General features: G+C 47.2%; 1 long non-coding RNA gene across 1 annotated transcript; it reads left to right on the top strand.

Annotated features, from left to right (window-relative positions):
- The first annotated feature begins 2,753 nt into the window (after positions 1-2,753).
- LOC132664515 (uncharacterized) lies at positions 2,754-8,644 on the top strand. Its single transcript, XR_013553605.2, has 2 exons — positions 2,754-6,926; positions 8,435-8,644. It is a non-coding gene; the product is annotated as an uncharacterized LOC132664515 (long non-coding RNA).
- Positions 8,645-13,010: the final 4,366 nt, after the last annotated feature.

Here is a 13,010-nt window from a genome sequence, read left to right as displayed (position 1 = left end):
CAGTGAATCACACCGCGGCTGCATTCTTCCTCTGTGACGTCAGCGGTTGGTTGGGGGGCAGGTAGGGAAGAAAAACCATGATGCCTGGAGAGTGAGACTGTCTGGGACAGCTGTAGGGGAGCCCCCAGTGCACTACCTGCAGAGAACAGAACTTTAACAATTCTTTGTCCCAGACCCCATAGCTCTGGCAGAATCAGGAAAAGTAATATATATGAAATCTCCTCGTAAGAGGAGATGCCCCTCGTGGATGCCGGGGGAACCGCATGTGGGCTTCTCCATGGAAAGTCTGCAGGCTCTTGAGGCCCAGTGTCTCCTCATGTCCTGTCTTTCTCCTTGTAGTAAGTTGCTGGACAGACCTCTCCCTGCACTAGTGGATCCTTTCCCAGAGACATGCAGAACGTGACAGGCACAAATGCAGTGACAGACTGCCCTGGATTCTCTGGGGCAGGGGCAGCGTCAGACATTCTGCCTCGGTCCTCTTACGAGGACCTGTGAGGCTGTTTTGTGGGGCGGAAAATGGGTCCACCATAGGTTGAAGTTGCCACATCCAGCAACAAGTACTTTTCTTAACTCATTCCTCAATTCTGTTTTATCCGTTCTTCTCCATTGTTCTCACGTCCACCTTCACTTTTCCTGTTTCCCTGGACCTCCCACTTGGTTCATGCCTTCACCCATTCACACTTTGCTCTGGGCTCTGGCCTCCCCATTCCTCCTTCCCGTCCACCTTCCTCCCCACAGCTAAAGGATCCTTTCTGCCTCGATCACACACGTGCAACGGATGCAGAGATGGTTTCCAGCAGCTCTGGAAAACAGTATGGAGTTTCCTCAAAAACTAAAAATAGAACTACCCTACGACCCAGCAGTTGCACCACTAGGTATTTATCCAAGGGATACAGGTGTGCTGTTTCAGAGGGGCACGTGCACCCCAATGTTTACAGCAGCACTGTTGACAATAGCCAAATTGTGGAAAGAGCCCGAATGTCCATCGATGGATAAATGGATAAAGAAGATGTGGTATGTATATGTATATGTATATAGGTGGGTATATATATGTGTGTGTATATATATATATATGGTGACACTAGGTACACCATCCTATAGTATATAGGTATATATACCCACCTATATACATATACATATACGTATACATATACATATACATATACATATACATATACATATACATATACATATACATATACATACACACAATGAAATATTGCTTGGCAATCAAAAAGAATGAAATCTTGCCATTTGCAACTATGTGGATGGAACTGGAAGGTGTTATGCTAAGTGAAATTAGTCAGAGAAAGACAAATATCATATGACTTCATTCATATGAGGAATTAAGATACAAAGCAGATGAACATAAGGGAAGGAAAGCAAAAATAACATAAAAACAGGGAGGGAAACAAAATAGACTCATAAATACAGAGAACAAACAAGGTTGCTGGAAGGGTTGTGGGTGGGGGGATGGGCTAAATGGGGGAAGGGGCCCTTGTGGGGATGAGCACTGGGTGTCCTACAGAGGGGATGAATCACTGGAATCTACTCCTGAAATCATTATTGCACTGTATGCTGACTAGCTTGGATGTAAATTAAAAAGTAAATAAATAAATAAAAAAGGGAAAAAAAAAGATGTGGAGGATTCCAAGGGTCAGGGAGGCTGCTGCTTCTTTCCTGCCTGGACTTTGTTCTTGAGGAGATATTATTCTCTGCTCTCACTTTGTTCGTATAAAGACAATTATTTCGGTGTAATTTTATTTTATTTTATTTTTTCTGCTGAAGGATCACGTGCACCTACTGTTCAAGACAATGCCCACCCCGAATCCAGCCTTTTCAGCTTGTCTACAGCAAACACACCACCAGTGTAATGTGGTGATTAAGACCATGGACTTTCAATCCAGAACATGTTCAAATCCTACCTCTGCCTCTTACCGGCTGTGTGGTCTTGGGCAAGTTACTTTACTTCTCTGTGCCTCTGTATTCTCAGCCATACATTGGGAATGATTATATTCCATACCTCACAGGGTTATTGTGAAGGTTAAAGGAGATGATACATGTAAAGTTCTTAGAATCTCACCTAGTGTAGCGAGTACTCAATTGATATTACCCATTCCAGGAATCTCCATCCCAGCTGAATTTCTCTGTTAATGGCTTTGAGTGTGCTTGTGACTTTCCTGCCTTTGATTTCAGATGCTCTTTTCACCTGCCTGGAATGATGTCTCCTCCCTTTTGCTTGTATCCAGATTCTCCTTGCCGTCTCTAGCTGAGCACGCTCAGGAAATGGCCAGGCCCAGGCCTCACACCCACTCTGGTTCCATGACTCAGCTACTGTGCGGGGCCGCCTGGCCTCTCTGGCTTCCAGCTTTCCCTCTTGAAGTGGAAATGTTTATGCAGACCTTGTGGAGTTGTCGAAGGTGAAATCCTCAAACTCTGGCAGGTAGTAGGTACTTAAGAAATGAGAGATGTTATCAAGCCAGATCTTACTAATCCTGCCTGCCTGGGTGTCCTCTCTGAACTCTTCTGGTAACTATAAATTCCACCATTTATCTGGTCACTCATTGACCATGTGGTGCTTTGTATCACCTTTTAAATGTTTTTCTTCTTCTGCTTGGAACTATTATCGGAATCTTTGGAATCTTACTGATGCTCAGCTTTCAAATACACACTACACCTAGTACCCTGTTCACTGCACTGGGTGTCCCTTGAGGGAAGACGCTGTGCAAACATTTCTTGTCTCCCTTTTTTTTTTTTTTTTTTTTTTTTTTGAGAGAGAGAGTGTGAGCAGGGGAGAGAGGCAGAGGGAGACAGAGAGAGGAGAGAGAATCTTAAGCTGAGTGTGGAGCCCGATGTGGGGCTTGATCCCATGAGTTTTGGTTCATGACCTGAGCCGAAATCAAGAGTCGGATGCTCAACCAATGGAGCCACCCAGGCGCCCCTGCACGAATGTTTCTAATTTGACTGCAGTTCGTTGAGACATCTTTCTGTGATGGCAGCCTTACGCTGGGTTTATGTTTTCCAGTGCTACCTTGTCTTTTCGCTTTGGTACAGCAGCTGGTTGTGGCCCAGGGCTTTGGGGCCACAGCTCTCTCGTTAATATTTATTTTTTTGCATTTACTTTTGTGTGGTAGACTCTTTGTCCCTGGCTTGGACTTTTCCTGGTGGTCCCATTGGCCGGCTGGCCCCTGGGTCCAGACAGATAAGGGCTCATTCTCAGAACCGGCTCGGTAATTGTTGGGTGCCTTTTCCCCTTTGCTTTCTTCTCCATGAAAATACCAGCCTTGTGATTGTGTTTCAAGAAACATGTCGATGGGCCTGTGCTCTGGATGTTTCCTCACCTGAGATAAGGTCTGGGTGTCAGCTCTAAGGAAGAAGAAAGGTACACTGGAGAGGAAGATTTCCCAGGCAGTGACACCACCTCGGGCAGCAGTAGCCTGAGACTGGACTGCCCGGGTGCAGGTGGAGACCAAGCCCACCCCCAGAGGAGGGGCAGCCGGGACCGTCTGGGCGTCCCCTCCCACCCCAGGCATGGACTTGAGAGGCGCAGGGGCTGTCCTACCTGGAGAGGAGCCCCGGGGCCAGCAATGGCAGCACTCCAAGGCCTCACAGTGGGGTTGGGTGGTTGTGGCCGTGGCCGCTGGAGCAGACAGTCCCTGGATAAAGTCCAGAGTCTGAACATTCTGGTCCTGGCTCTCAGTCCCTCACTGAGGGATCCTGCACATTGGAGCTCAGTTTTCTGCCTGCAAAGGAAGTGTGCCATATCAGTAGTTCAAACACTTGTTTTTTAAAAACACATCAGAGTGCTTTAAATTTTTTTCTAAAGCAGAATCATATGCATATTCCAGGTTTACAGAGCAGATAAAAAGAGCAGGTCCATGTGAAGGAGGTAGGACTCCCAGGATCCTGCCATTCCCTGTGCCCACATGCATCCTGCAAGGCTCATTCATGCAAACTTGGCTTCCCCAAGCACAGTTTGAACCTGCTGGACTAGTTAGTCTCAGTTGTCTGTGTGAGGTCATCCAGGCCACTGCTGGGGACTCTCCCCTTCCCATGGAGATGAAAAAGCAGGGTCTGTGGACAGGGTGACGGCAGAATAGTCCCCCGTTATGACCTAATCACAAACCGATCAGAAAGGATGCTGGTCAGAGTACTGGTTGGATATAGTGACTTTGTGTGTTAGAAACACATAAGCTATTATATGAATTTTATTGTGTTATATTAGTAGTAGTATATTATGTAATGTATTTCAAAATACATTATTTCTGTCCCTTTCAGATTCATCTGAATAAAAACTGGGTGCTATTATTTTGAACAGTGTCCACAGGAAATAGTAAATAACAAATAAACATCCCTAAATCAAAACACGGAAACCTTTATTCTGGATCTTTGGTAAGGTGACAGTGTCCAGGTGGGAGGGACAGAATGGGCAGGGACTTGAGTTGACTCTGAGCATGGTCAGGGCAAGAATAACAACAATCACACAATGAAGGGCTTACTCCAAGATAGGATGGTTTCCATGCCCAGCAGCCCACGAAATAGGTATGTTTCCTAGGGCTACCTTCACAAGTTATCACAAATTTAGTGGCTTCAAGAAAACTCCAGAAATTTATTTTGTCACCATTCTTGAGGGCAGAATCTGAAAAATAAGGTGCCAGCAGGACCATACTCTCGCCAAAGGCTCTGGAGGGAGAATCATTGTTTCTTACAGATTCCGGTGGCTCTGGATATTTCTTGGCCTGTGACTATATAATCCCATCTTGGTCTTTGTCCTCATACAGACTTCTTCTCTTTTCCCTGTGTCTTCCTTCCTGGTATCTCTCATAAGATACTTGTTACTGGATTTAAGGTCCACCTGTGTAATCTAGGGTGATCTCAAGATCCTTAACTTGGTAACATCTGCAAAAACTCTTTTTCAATTAAAGTCACATCGATAGGTTCTTGGGGTTATAATGTGGACGTATTTTGGGGGGGGGGAATTAACCTTGCTGTTAGATATGAGGAAACTGGGGTTCAATCCAGGGAGGTAATTTGCCCATAGCCACTCAACTGGTGGGTGGCGGGGCCAGGCTAGGACTCACCCTGAGGGCTGCATTGTGCTCTATGTGCTACAGAACGTTGTGGGATGTCAGGGAAGGGACCAGGCAGATGTAGGACCGTCCCTAACAATCCAGCTTGGAAGGCCTTGCTTCATGTACAGAGGGTGTTCAATGTCAGTCTGTTATTGAGATGGTTATTGATTTTGAGGCCTTGACCTGAGCTTCTCCGGGGTGGCAAACTGATGTGTCTGCCTCTGTATCCCTAGCACAGTGCTGCAAATGTTGGATACATGAGATTGAATGCCTGTGATAAGATGCTGCGCTCATATGTCTGTGTACATTTATAGTATCTACTATGTGTGGTTAGTGGTGGTGCATACACACCATGGAAAAGGCTGTGTGGGACCGGAGCTCGCTCCAACAGGCCCCATTCTTGCCTTACCCACAATCTACTCAAGGGCCTTCAGATCGGTCACTCTGCCTTGCTTTCCAAATATGTCAGGTGAGGTTAGTAATACTCTTCCTACAGATCTCACTGGATGTTTCTGTGTTTTTGTTGACTGGGGAGTCAGTGCGGGGGGCTTCTGTCTGAAGGCAGGAGGAAGTAAAAGATAAAATTTCCAAGCCCCTTCCAGCCCTAGGGTTTTAGGAAAAAATTTAATCATGTTTTACACCACCAGATGTAAGCACATATTGTAACTGCGGGGGCAACATGAAATTGAGGACAATCATGCTCTTTCACTTAGATGAGAGCAAGACGCACTCCGCTTAAACTGTGATTAGAAGGATGGAGGTCAGACAGAAATCCCTTTGTGATGTCAGGGGATCTGTTTCATGGGAACGGGGCCCGAGGCCGACTTCTCAGGGGGGCCATTTGGGAGCTGGGAGGACTGTGGTGTGCAGAGGCAGGAGTTAAGGGTGACGAAACATTTTGACATAAGGAGAACTTTCCAGAAGTTAAGGCTGAGAAACCTTGCGGTGGGTGGTTGGGAATTGAGACGGTCCCAGAATCAGCAAAACCAAGGCCAGATCCTTAATGCTCTTCCATTGATTTGGAGGTCTTTCTGTCTGGTAGGGGGATGGGAGGCCTCCTAGAGATCCAGCTTGTTTAGAGCTTGGACTTTGGAGTCGGACAGACTGGGTTAATTGCCTCCATTGTCATGTACCAGTTGTTGACCTTGTATGAGTTCCTTAACCATCCCAGATTCCTTGTGGTATGGGTATGCCCCCTCCAGTGCTTAAGTGTGAGCATTAGATGAGTCAGGGCAGGCGACACACCTAGCACTGTGCTTGGCACACAGTAAGCGTCAAGAGGCTCTGACATAGACATGTGAAACCCTGTCCTCCTTGGACAAGCTCCAGATTGGGGCAGGAGAGCCCCTGTGCTGTTGGATGACAAATGCTTTCTGTGTTTCAAAATGAAGGCAGATTGAAACTTGATATTTTTTTGATCAAAAACCTTAAGGCAAGGCAAGGCTTGGTGGAGCACCGAAAGTCCTGTTTTCTGTGACTGGGGGTCTCCGGCAGGATGTTGGAATGTCTCTGCTCCCCCTGACGTCCTTCTGCTGCTTTGGTGACTGCCCACAGACAGACCAGCTCCCAGTCATCTGAAACACCACTCAGAAGGCAGGAATTTGCAATCCGTTCCAAGCTGGAAGTGACTTTCATGTGATGGGGCCGCACTGCTCTGTGACTCTGTAACCAATTCTCCCCACGCTGGCAGCTCTCCAGATGCCTGGGATGTGATCAGTTGACCAAACAAAACGGCAGGTCCGTCCAGGAGAACGCTGTGTCTGGCTTCGGGAGCAAAAGCTCCCAGCACGTGCAAAACTCAGGCCCCAAGTTTCTTCATGTTTTTCTCTGTTCTTTTCAGGCAGCTCTTTTTAGGTAAGAAATCTACAACCTTCAACTTTGAAAGTCAAGTTAAGTTTAGGTAAAACAAATCAGTGCTGGAAGTCAGTGATTGAAGAGGTCACCGTAAGTGGCAAACGTCCATTTTTGTTCAACTGAAGTAAACAGAAATGAACGGAATTGCCTTCCGCACATTTTTGTGAGTATGCTGGGGACGTTCATCACCCCCAAGGTGGCCTTATAGAAGGAAGATTGGCCTGGGGATCCCAACACTGGCTTCTGGCACTAGCTGGGCTCCTAACTCCCTGTGAAACTCAGAGCCGACCTCCTAACTTCTCAGGAAGTCAGTTTCCCTATTTCTAAAATTAGTTGGCTTCCAACTTTCCTTCCCTGTTTAAAATTCTTTGATGTGTTTTCGAATGCTAGATAAATTCTCTGTTGACAGATCCGTAGAAGAATTTGTAAGGATCTCTTATGTTTGTATAGCGCTTTATTGTTTTATTTGTTGTCCAGAAGCTTCTGAGCTTGGCAGGGTGGATTGGGTTACCCTAGCACATGGATGAGGAAACTGAGGTCCAGATAAATTGAGTTCCTGGCTTGGCCATGGCTTTTTGGTGGGTGAACGGAGGTGGTGAGGACAAAGCCCAGATCTCCTGGTGTCTAGTCCAGAATTCGTCTCCAATCTTGACACGTGCGATTGTTGATGGAGCAAGAAACCATATCCAACCCCGGCTCTCTCCATCAGAGGCAAAATCCCACCCAACGTGCCCTTCTGAGTAATGGCCATCGGCCACTTCAGGTGGCTCTTCTTGGGTACTCATTTGGAGTTCAGTTTATGATAAAATGCGCTACATGTTACAAATGCAGATTTCAAGGTGAATCTTACAGTCAGGCATGCAAAGTCAGCACAGGTTACGTAGGAGTTTAGGTTGGAAACAAGCTTGCCGGATTAACTGGCTGCTCATTTACCTTTGCTTTTGCATCTTTAAAACAGCTGGCGCAATATCTAATATTTACGATACTCGGTACATTAATTCTCGTGCTCTCTCCATGTTATCTTGATCATTTGTAACGGAATTTGGGCGTTCGTTACAATTATGTCATGTAGGGACACTGAGTGATAGAATGGTTGTAATGTATTGCTATGGGAAACAAATGAAACAAAGTGGTGTGTTTTGTCTGTACTCATTTTTGTATAGAAATGTGAAATCAGGTATGTAACGAAGAGAGGATTCTCACGTGGGTTAATAGTGGTTTTCGTATAGGTGGTGGGACCACCAGTGTGTTTTACTTTTTTTTTTTGGCTTTTCTGCTTTTCCATAAGTGTGTAAATTGACCATATCTTAATGTGCTAATCAGTTTAAAAGTTTCTTCCTTTGAAGGTGTACGGGTGATGATTTTATCTGATTGGGAGAAAAAAATTGGACAACCAGTTTACTTCCAGGTGGTTGTTGAAGAAGACTGATTCCCAAATATTTTCAACACAGACACAAATTGTGCCATCGGCAGTAATTGCTAATTGACCCTCTTTCTGTTCAATTAAGACAGCCACTCTCAGCTGCTGTGGGTCCGCGGGATTGAGGACGCGGCAGCCAAGCGCAGTTGGGGCCCGGGCTTCACATCTGCTGCCTGCCTTTGCCAAACAGCTGTGTTCTGAGCCAGCAGCGTGATGATGCTCACCTGCAGGAAATGTGGGTCGTGGAGTTGGTCTGCAGGCCGCGGGGGATAAAGAGCGGACGGTTCCACTCCGACAGGTGGGCCAGCCGATCGGGAAGGGGCTCGCGCCGTGCGAAAAGAATGTCTTGCTCTTAGTAATGCTTGAGGGTGACCTGGCTGTTGGAGAAGACCCTGGGCAGGACACCAGTGCAGCTTGGCTGAGAACCCGCAGTCCCTGGGCCCGGGGCTTATGACGGTGAGGATCCTGACGGGAGTCTCCCCCCAAGCTCCCGAGTGGGGCCGGGGAGAGACAGAATGACAGAGGGGAAAAACGGCGGACACATAGAGGCGTCAGCTGAACACACAAGTCTCTGCTCGAAGGTGGATTGTTGCCACATTTCTCTCAGTCTCATCAGGAGCAGAGAGGAGGACTTTCTTTACTCTCAGTAAGCAATAGCTCCCAAACTGAAAAATGAAGTAACTTTATTTCATACACGATTGTACATTTTTATTTTGGTTTTTGTGTTTAAGCGTATTTAATTTTATGGTTGAGTTTTGTGGCAAGCGATACGGCTTTTCCATTTCGGAAAGTAACGGTGTTCCCTTAAAAGCATCTTGATTTAAGTAAGAAAGGGGTCACTTATAATGTTATTAATGATACAGTTAGAGTGTGGAATTGGCAAAAGTATTGGAAGTGTGATGCAAACGGTTGAAATGTGGGCAGTACCGTTATTCACCAGCCTGGGGTTGGAAGGCCTGGGGTTCTGCTGTCTCACCTACTGAGTGATTGTAAGTCAGCGGCTTCCAAACCTGGGTACTGGAATCACCTGGCAAGGGGGCGGGGCTTCCAAACTGCTGCTGCCCATCTCCCACCCCCAGAGATTCCGGTTTAATAGGTCTGGGGTCTGTCTGGGGCTCTGGATGTTGTCAGTGATCCCCAGTGGTCCTAACGTCAGGCTCCTTAGGAGCTACTGCCACGGCACGTTCTTTGATGTCACAGAGACTGAGTCTCCTTGTCTACAGTATGGGTGAGTTGAGCCCCTATGATACAGGATCTGCCCTGGCCTCTGTGTTCTTAAAAATATAAGCAAATGCCTTCAAGTGAGCGGCTCACCATTTTATCCCTAAAAGGGATTGCTGAATGGGATGAGTCATCTGGGTTCTAGATGGAGAAGAAAATGCCAATGCAGATCGAGTCTGGGGCTGTTGGTGCGAAGGGAAGAAGGTGGAACAGAAGATGGAGAGGAAGGGGGTGCCTTGCAGAAACTCTTCCTCTCAGCCAGCCTCGCTGATCGTTCATATTTTCAGATAGAAATGGGGTGGCATCAGGCAGAGCTCAGATCTGGACCTAGGAGACATGGGCTGCTATGGGCTAGAGACATGGTCTCAGACAAGCCCTTTTACCTCTGTGCCACAGTGTCTCCATTTGGATAATGAGGGGGTGGACTAATTGGTTTATAAGGTTCCTTCCATTGTGTGTGGTAAGATCACCCAAGACTTCCTCCCTTTCGTTGTCCTCCCCCACCAAGTCGTTTCTTGGCTTTTTGCCAACGGAATCCCCAACTCCAAGGGCCAGTAGATGGCGGTAGAGTCTTTTGAATTGGGATTTTAGAGCTGGCTCACCTGATTTCAGCCTCCTCCCCTGGCAATGCTGGGAGTGGGGCCCTGGCTGAGCTCAACAGCTGCAGTCTGGATGTATTCATTTGTGAGCCATAAAGGGGCAAAATTTAAAGGAATAGTATTTCTTTGGAGGTCCCGCCCAACCAGAGCACGGCACAGTAGGACCTAGCTGGTCCTCAGAGCCCAGTTGCATTTTTGCTCTCTCACAGGTCAAGCCCCACTCCCGCCGCTGGGCCTGATATTTGGTTCACGTTCCTACAGTGATGCATGAGTACAGGAGCGTGGGAGAGCATATGGGGCTTTTGTAGTAAGAGAGAAACCTGGGCCATTTTTAAGGCAAAACCAATTTCTGGCAGGGACTTAAATGTGCACATTACTTGATAGTTTTAAAGGGCATTCATATATGTGAACTCACTTCATCTTCGAAGCAAGCCTTTGAAGTTGGTAGGACCAATTAATTTTCAGCTTCGTTGGTCAGGTGAGGGAGCTGAGTCTCAGGGTAACCAGGAAAGGGATTTGTTCAAAGACCTCCTGCTCTAAGGATGTGATCAGAAGTTGAACGCGAGTCATTTGATCCCTTAGTCCAGTTCTCTTTCTGCTGATGGAGGCACATGGGCTAACGTGTCTCACACTGGGATTCCTGTAGGAACTTGTGGGGATATACATTTGATAAGTCTTTATCATTCACTTGCTGTGTGTCAGGTACCGAGCAATACATAAAAAAAAAAAAATAAATAAAAAATGCCAGTTTCATTCCTCATAACAACCCTGCGAAGTAGGTATTGCTTGAACCCAATTTAGAGGTGAAAAAACTGAAACCCAGAAGCCATGACTCTAAATCACAGGGTAAGTCGTGAGGCTGGGATGCAAAGGCAGGCAGTGGTGTTCTTGCTGTCGAGAGGGAGGGAGCCAAACCATAAGAGACTCTTAAAAACTGAGAACAAACTGAGGGTTGATGGGGGGGTGGGTAATGGGTATTGAGGAGGGCACCTGTTGGGATGAGCACTGGGCATTGTATGAAAACCAATTTGACAATAAATTTCATATTTAAAAAAATAATAAAAAATAAAAACATCTTTGTTGAGATGTAATTCACATACTCTGCAATTCGCCCACTGAAGGTATATAGTTTAGTAGTTTTTAGTATATTTAGCAGAGATGAGAAAACATCACCACAGTCCATTTTAGAACATTTTTTTGTCACCCTAACAGGAAACAGTGTTTCCGTTACTAGCCGTGCCGTGCCGTTCTTAACTGCTATGCTGTATTCCATGTCCATGGATAGGCATGCGTCAGTATGTCCTGTCTTCCAAGAGTCGTGCTGGCACATAGGTCGATTATTCCATTACAATGCAGTAGACACAACGGAGGTTGAGGCCCAAAGCGCGAAAGGCCTATAGTGTGATGCAGATCCTCAAAGCAAGGACTTTCACCTAGAGAGAGAGAGAAAATGGTTTTTGCTACAGGGCCTGAGTTTTCTGTTTGTAACAGAGCCGTGGGTTAATGCATCAAATACACCTGGAAATTAAGATGATCTTCCGTAGAGGAGATACTTAGACCTAGTAGGCCAGGGGTCAGTTACTGGGGTGTTATCAGGTTGACCCAAGACCCTTTTCAGTCCTCATGGGAATGTGCTGGGCAGGCAAGAGGGTGGGGCAGAGTCTGAGGTACACTGAGGTGGGTTATGAGCCCTGAGGCCTGGATATTTGGGCTGTCACCAGGAAACTCCATTGGCTTCCGTGTTACTCCCCGGGTCAACTTGGTGGGATAAACTTTTCCTGCGGGGAAGTTCCTCTAAGATATGCTTTACCTTGGGAGTTACAGAAACTTCCAAGGAGCAGCCAGAGGAGCAAGGAGCCTATAGCTGGGTTTCGCTTTGTGTAATGCTGCCTCAGCTTCTTGAGGTTTACAGGGTTTATGAAGATCCGTAACAGCCGGCTCCAAACCCGGCTCCAAGGAGAGCTGTTTCTGGGAGGCCCCCCCCGAAGTTTGCATTTCAGCTTCAAGAATGGTGAGAACAGTACAGTTGAAGGTCTCATTTTCATAACCTCACAGTAATAATGACAGCTGCCATTAATGGAACGCCTTCCAAGTGCCAGATGGTATGTTAGGGATTTTTTGCTTGTTTCACTAAAATCTGATAAACCTGCCAGGGCCCTGTTCGTACACACGCACTGTAGTGGAAGATCAGAAGAGGGGAAGTAATTTGCCCAAGACACATCTAGCTAGAGGGCAGCAGGGCTGGAATTCTAACCCTGAGTGTCCAGCTCGTCTCAGGTTGCCTGGGATCTTCCTGCTTTTGAGACCAGAAGTCCCATGTCCCAGCAAGTGGCCTCAGTCCTGGGCAGGCCAGGACAGCTGGCGCGCCTAATATCCAGGACTGTCGGTTTCCCTCTGCTGGGCCTGCCGCATAGCGCTGAGGTTTTGTTGGCTCCTTTCTTGACAGCAGTACGTGGTTTGGGCTCCCCCTTGAAACCCACTTAGGGACGGGCCATGCTCCTCCCTGTCTGTCCCCGAGTGCCTGCTCCCTTGCACTACTCGGAGCCTTGTCTCCTTCCAGCTGTTTCCTGGCTCCCTCACTCGCCTACTTGCTCTTGTTTTGAGGCAGGTCCTTTACCGTTTATCTGTTTGTAGCTTCCCCCAGCACCCAACCCACTGCTGGCTACACACCATCTGAAGACTGGGGCTTGGGTTCCTGCTGAGCACCCCACACCCCCAGCTGTGCCCCCTGGGGAAACCACTTCACCTCCCTGGAGCCTTTGCTTCCTCATCCAAGGCAGGATGCCAACTGTATTCCCCTCCCAACACTGCCTCGGGGCTTAACTTAAATGCAAGAAAGGACCA

The sequence above is a fragment of the Panthera onca genome, chromosome F2 (assembly GCF_046562875.1).
Source record: "Panthera onca isolate mPanOnc1 chromosome F2, mPanOnc1 haplotype 2, whole genome shotgun sequence".
NCBI classification, from domain to species: Eukaryota; Metazoa; Chordata; class Mammalia; order Carnivora; family Felidae; genus Panthera; species Panthera onca.
Note: the sequence above shows the minus strand (reverse complement) of the source record. Positions and strands in the feature narration are given on the sequence as shown.